The sequence below is a fragment of the Mesoplodon densirostris genome, chromosome X (assembly GCF_025265405.1).
Source record: "Mesoplodon densirostris isolate mMesDen1 chromosome X, mMesDen1 primary haplotype, whole genome shotgun sequence".
Classification (NCBI taxonomy): Eukaryota; Metazoa; Chordata; class Mammalia; order Artiodactyla; family Ziphiidae; genus Mesoplodon; species Mesoplodon densirostris.
The window spans coordinates 86,906,090-86,912,295 of NC_082681.1; the positions used below are offsets into that span (position 1 = coordinate 86,906,090).

The 6,206-nt window shown below is 37.9% G+C and overlaps 1 non-coding gene across 1 annotated transcript; it reads right to left on the reverse strand.

Moving 5' to 3' along the window:
* Positions 1-3,159: 3,159 nt before the first annotated feature.
* LOC132482771 (U6 spliceosomal RNA) lies at positions 3,160-3,263 on the reverse strand. Its single transcript, XR_009530948.1, has one exon. It is a non-coding gene; the product is annotated as a U6 spliceosomal RNA (small nuclear RNA).
* Positions 3,264-6,206: the final 2,943 nt, after the last annotated feature.

A 6,206-nucleotide genomic window follows, 5' to 3' on the forward strand; every position in this document is an offset into this window, starting at 1 on the left:
AACATACAGTAAGAGAGAGAGGCTCAGCCCTGGCCTAAAAGCTGGAGATAGAACAGTAAACAATCTCAACAAAATCCCGGCTCTTTTAGAGCATATATCCTAATGGGAGGAGGAAGACAGCCACCACCACATTTATATCCCTGGCCTTTAGGCCTCATATTGTCTCATCGTGATTTGGAAATATCTCACAACTTTTTATTGAGACATAGCAAAGTTTCACTCTAGTTCTATCTCTGTTTTAGAGGTTAAGTATACAGAAGTGAGCAAAATATGGAACCATGTTTCAGTGGGAGGAAAACAGAAAAAAAGATCAATGTAGTATTCTGTGTTCACCAACTATGCCTTTATCCCCTATCTTTCTGGACTCCTTGACTAGAACCAAATTTCAGACTATTTCATGATAATATTGATATCATACCTTGTTGCTTTGAGTCAGAGGGAGGCTCAACCTTGACCAGGCAGTGAACAAAACTGCCAAAGTCTCTATTCTCTTGAAACTTACATTCATTCTATTAGGAAGAGCCAGACAATCATCCCCTTCTCCTTGGACCACCAGTCTAGAATAAGGTTTTTTATTGTTCCTTGGTGATATCAGAGTTCTCTCACATTCTGACACTAAATCAGAGGCAGGACTGCACAATGGTTATGACACTGTTTTAGGAGAGGAAAATAGCCAGAAACAAAATCCTTGCTCTCATAGTTCTTACAGCTTACATCATGCTGGCTGGAGATAGATTCTCATCTTCTTCCTCCCAACACACTTTATACATATGTCAGGTTGTGATGATTGCTTTGAAAAAAAGGTAAAGCAGTGTAAGTACAGTGACAGAATGGGGTCTTGGGCATGTTATTCTCTATATATGTATAGAGAAGTCCTCTCAGAACAGGTGACATTTGAGTCAACACCTGAATAAAGTGAGGGTGCAAACCATGTTGCTTATGCCTTCAGATATAATGTGTCAGGAGGTTTGTGATAGCAGCCTAGTGTGCCCAGATTGGAAGTGAGCAAGGAGGAGAATTGGAGGAGACGAGATCAGAGAGTTTGTCAAGGGCCAGATCCATGTATAAATCTTGTGGACCACTGTAAAACACTTGGAATTTATTCTCTGTGAGATAGGAGATCACTTGTTTTGAGCAAAAATATGAAAAGTGTCCCAGTTTCACTCATCAAATAATCTGATTTAAAATACCTCCTTCATCATCAAACAAGATCTCACTTGTGCTTTGTCTCCTTTGCTCCATTGGACTATGGGTCTTCTTTTCTCTTTGACATCCCTGGAGAAACCCCCACTTCTACTGTATCCATGCCCTTGTTCTGCCAGCTTGCTAACTCTGATTCCCGGTTTCTTCAGATAAGGAAATTGAAGAGGGATGAAGTCAAAATGAGTATTCAAGTTTGCGTACCTCCAGAATTCCACCAGACTGTCTTGAATGATGTGGTAAAAATGTCAGAGGCTGGAACAAAGGATTCTATCTGAATGGTTGCAACAAAAATTCACATAGACATTTGTAAGCTAACATTTTTAGAAATGAATGTTAAGGAGCATTGTGAAGAAGAACTAATATTGCAGCTGATTAACTATGTAAGGAAAGACCTCTGGATTATGATTTATCTGTGGAGATCAGAGAGTTAAGGTGTAGGATGGGGATGGGCAAGATTTTGAGAGTGTGAATTTAAAAGGAAAGAACATAGAATCAAAGGCTAAACCAGTAAATATAGGTGTGAAATGATCTTCCTTTTTTCTCTTTTAGTCTGTATCTGAACAGGCTCAAAACATGAGAATGAGATGTAAAAGGTCTATATTGTCCATTGTTTGGACAAAGTCCTTTTTATAAAAATAGAAAAAAAATCAATAAATTGGCTCATTATTTTACTGAACTAATTAATTCTGTTTCTGGATTTACTCATGACTGCTTAAACCATATTTAGGGCTTTTGAAAATGAAAAGAATTCATGTTTTCTTTCCTTCACTTATTTTCCACATCCACCCTTCATTAAGTATTCATAACATAAAGAATATAGGCTCGTTTTTAAAGACATCTTCTAAATTCTTCCCAAAGAAAGCTACATACATATGTGTTTCTCAGAAATCAGGTTTTCTGCTGTAGTTACTTTGATTAGTACTTGGTTACTTTATCTTTCTTTTATTCATATAATGAAACAAAATGTGCAAGACATTTTTCTAGAGGGTATGCTGGAATATCATGATGAATAACACGTAGTCTTTTATCCTTCAAGTAGCCTTCAGACTAATAAGGTGTGTATAAAGCTGTACAAAACAACGTAAAATGAATGTGATAAATATCTTTAAAGTGTTAGAGGGGTGTATATGCACCATGTGAATTCAGATGTATTGGTGTATAGTCAGGGTTCTCCAGAGAAACAAAACCAATAAGATTAATTCATTCATTCCTTCATTCATTGTAAGAATTATCTCATGTGATTATAGAGGCCAAGAAGTCCCATGACTTCTTTCTTGGTTGTAGAAAGTTCAGATGCAACAACAATTCATGTTAGACAATTCATGTTAGAAGGAACATCTTGACTTGACCCCTAGAAATTTCACTGAGGTAGAAGGCCCCTGAATTTTAGTTGGATTTATTTCTCACCCTCTAACATGCAAACGTCTTACTAATGAATATAGAGAAGTTGCTACTTCTTGATCACTAGGTCCAATCAGCATAATGTCATCAATGTAATAGATTAGTGTGATGTTTTGTGGAAGGAAAAGGTGAACAAGTTCCCTGTGAACAAGATTATGACATAGGGATGGAGAATTGTCGTACTGTCTCAGTTAGGACAATGAAGGTGTATTGCTGGCCTTACTAGTTGAAAGCAAACTACTTCTGGAGGACCATATGGACAAGAATGGAGGAAACAATATTTATTAGATCAATAGATACACACCAAGTATCAAGAATTATGTTAACTTGCTCAAACAATGAAACCACATCTGGTACATGAGCTTCAATTGGAGTCACCACCTGGTTAAGCTTATGATAATCCACTAACATTCTTCAAGATCTGTCTTATGCACAGGCCAGATAGGAGAGTTGAATGGGTATGTGCTAGGAACCACCACTTCTGCACATATTAAGTCCTTGATAGTGGCACTAATCTTTGCAGTCCTTCCAAGAATGCAGTATTCCTTTTTTTTTTTTAATATGGAACACTTCACGAATCTGCATGTCATCCTTGCACAGGGGTCATGCTAATCTCTGTATCACTCCAATTCTAGGATGTGTGCCGCCAAAGTGAGCACAGGTATTCCTCTTAATTTACTAGTTTCTCAGTTAGAGGTAATTCTAATAGCTTCCACTTAGTCTTTCCACCTTTATATTCCTCATTCCACAGATCAGGAAACCTATGTGGGGATTCTGCCAACTTCTAAGTATGTCTATTCTAATAATGCATTCTGGAACTGGGGAAGTAATCAGGGGATGAGTTCAGGAACACACTGGGCCCACTGTTAGACAGATCTGAACTAAAACTCCATTGCTCACCTGACCTCCATTAGCCCCTACTCTGATTGGAGGGCCACAGTGATGTTTTTGGTTTCCTGGAATCAGTGTCAGTTCAGAGCCAGTGTCCAGTAGTCCCCAAAACATCTGATTATTTCCTTTACCTCAATGTAAAATTTCCCTGGTAAAAGATCATAGGTCCCTTTTGGGAAGTCCCTTTGGGAAAGATTAACAATATAAAATTTTGGTAGTGTATTGGTGTCCTTCCTTTAAGGGGACCCAGTCTCCCTTTAATTCAAGAGGTTCTGGTATATTAATTGGCTCATTAGGGAGTTGATTGCAGGCCCGTGATTCTCTGTTTTTGATCCAAGTTATACCTTTGATTACTTACTTAAAACTTTTCTGCTTATACAGACAAAGTAAAAATTTAGTAGGCTTCTTACTTATTTCACTTTTAGGAACACCATGATTAGCTAACCAATGCCATAGGTCAGCATGTATCAGACTATTCTGATTGCTGCTTTGACTCTGCTGTCCATTACAGTAGTCACATCCACCTTGCCTTTGGCAGTTGAGTGCCACCACTTGGCCCCTAATACCCCTATCCAATTACCTCGGTCACATTTATGTTTTCCAATTGGGTGGCTATGGTTCCCAATATAAGGTCTGGCCTACAGAGAAGAGTGATCACAAAATTCTTCAAGGATGTTGGGGCTTCCTTCACAGATATATTTCTTAAAGTATCAGAGAAAGTTATGCCCTCTGGACTCTCATTGTGTGAGTAGGTTTTAAATGACAAATCCACTCTAACATCCCGATCTACCTATGCCTCTGAATCCCTTCATTAAGCCATTGATTATTTCCAATTTACTGGTGGTGGGCTATCTCTTGGTCCATGTTTCAGCCAACCAACCAACCGTTAAAGCTCTTTCTAACCCCCCAAACTTCAATATTAAATGCAGAATCTCTGCTTTGTGAGCCCATATCAATAAATTTGACCTGATCCAACTTTATTTTTCTTCTACCATTATCCCATATCTATAGTATCCACTTCCAAATATGTTTCCACAGGATTTCTGCTTGTATAAATTTGAAAATCCAAGTGGTTCTTTTGGAGCATAGTATACTTCCTCATGGGTCAAAATGTGTATCTCACTTTCAGGAGCCTGCTAGCACTTGTGTCTATTTGTAAGTCTAGAAGCAAAAGTGGGTGATGAAGGTGGATCCTTAGGAAAATCAGCATTGCCTTGCATGGCAACTATCTCAAAGGAGGTCATTGTCATTTCCTCAAGCTGTACAAGTTAATCCTCTCAGATAGAGGTGGAAAGGCTTATTCTACTGTTGGTGAGGAGACTGATACCACAGAGGAAGGGGATTCCCCTTCCACTGGTGCTCAGGAGGTCACTTCCACTGAGATTGTATAGGCAACTTCCACTGGGAATGGGGAGGCCTCTTCCACTATCAATAAAAACTCATCAGGATTTAAAGGTTCAATGTCTCCAGCTTCATGAGGATCTTCCCACACATTCCAATTTCAATTTACAGGATCCTATTATTTCCCAGTATATGACCTCACTTTAACAGTAGACAAGGCTGGGAGTTCAACTAACACTCTAATTTAGCCAATACAAAATGAAGTTCTGCACATAATTTTCAACAATTTCAGCCCTCTGACTACAGGAAATAGGGGACTCCTTCAGGGTACATATAGAAGCTCTTAGGTTGTTATGCACCTCTTGAACTGAAATTTGAGTCCTTGAGCTCATTCTTTTCTTTCACCACTTTATCTAGAAATGTTAGGGGTAATCAGTTTTCTAAAAATGTTTGAAAGCATCATATATATTATCTCATTATCTTATTTAAATCTAATCAGATTAGAGAGTCAATTCCAGAAACCCCAGAACAGTTTCAGAAAACTCATATTTAAAATTATTTTACTGTTTAACCACTCTCTGTACCAAAATCTATTTTACTCAGAGATCTCCAGAGGAAAAGAAAACCTTATAAGACATTTATTTATTTAGCTATTTATTTATTTATTTATTTATTTATTCATTCATTCATTCATTTATTATAAGAATTGTTTAAAGTGATTACAGAGGCCGAGAAGTCCCGCAATTTACCGTATACTATATAGAGACCCAGGAAAGCCAGTGGCATAATTCAGTCTGAGTCTGAAGACCAGAGAACCAGGGAGCCAGAAGTTTAAGTCACAGACCGAGTTTTAAGGCCTGAAAACCAAGAGCACCAATGTCTGATGGGGAGAAGATGGATGTCCCAGCTCAGGCAGAGATAACAAATTTGCCTATCCTCTTCCTCATTGTTCTACTCAGGACCTCAATAGATTGGATGTTTCCTAACAGCATTGATAATGGTGATCTTCATTACTCAGTCTAGCAATTCAAATGATAATCTCTTCCATAAATACCCACAAAGATACACCCAGAAATAATGTTTTATCAGATATCTGGGCATCCCTTAGCCCAGTCAAGTTGACACGTTGAAAGTAATCATGACAGCAAGAAAAGGAGTTTCTCATTGATGATTGCATAGCCCTGACATGGCAAATTATATATACTTTTTAGAAATGCATAATTACAAATATTATAAAGCATAGATCTTCAGTGTATAACTCCTTGACTTTCAACACATGCATATACCTGTGTAACCTGTAACACTATCAATATTTCCATAATTTCAGAAAGTTCCCTGATGTCTAGTCATAATCAATTATCTGCCATCAT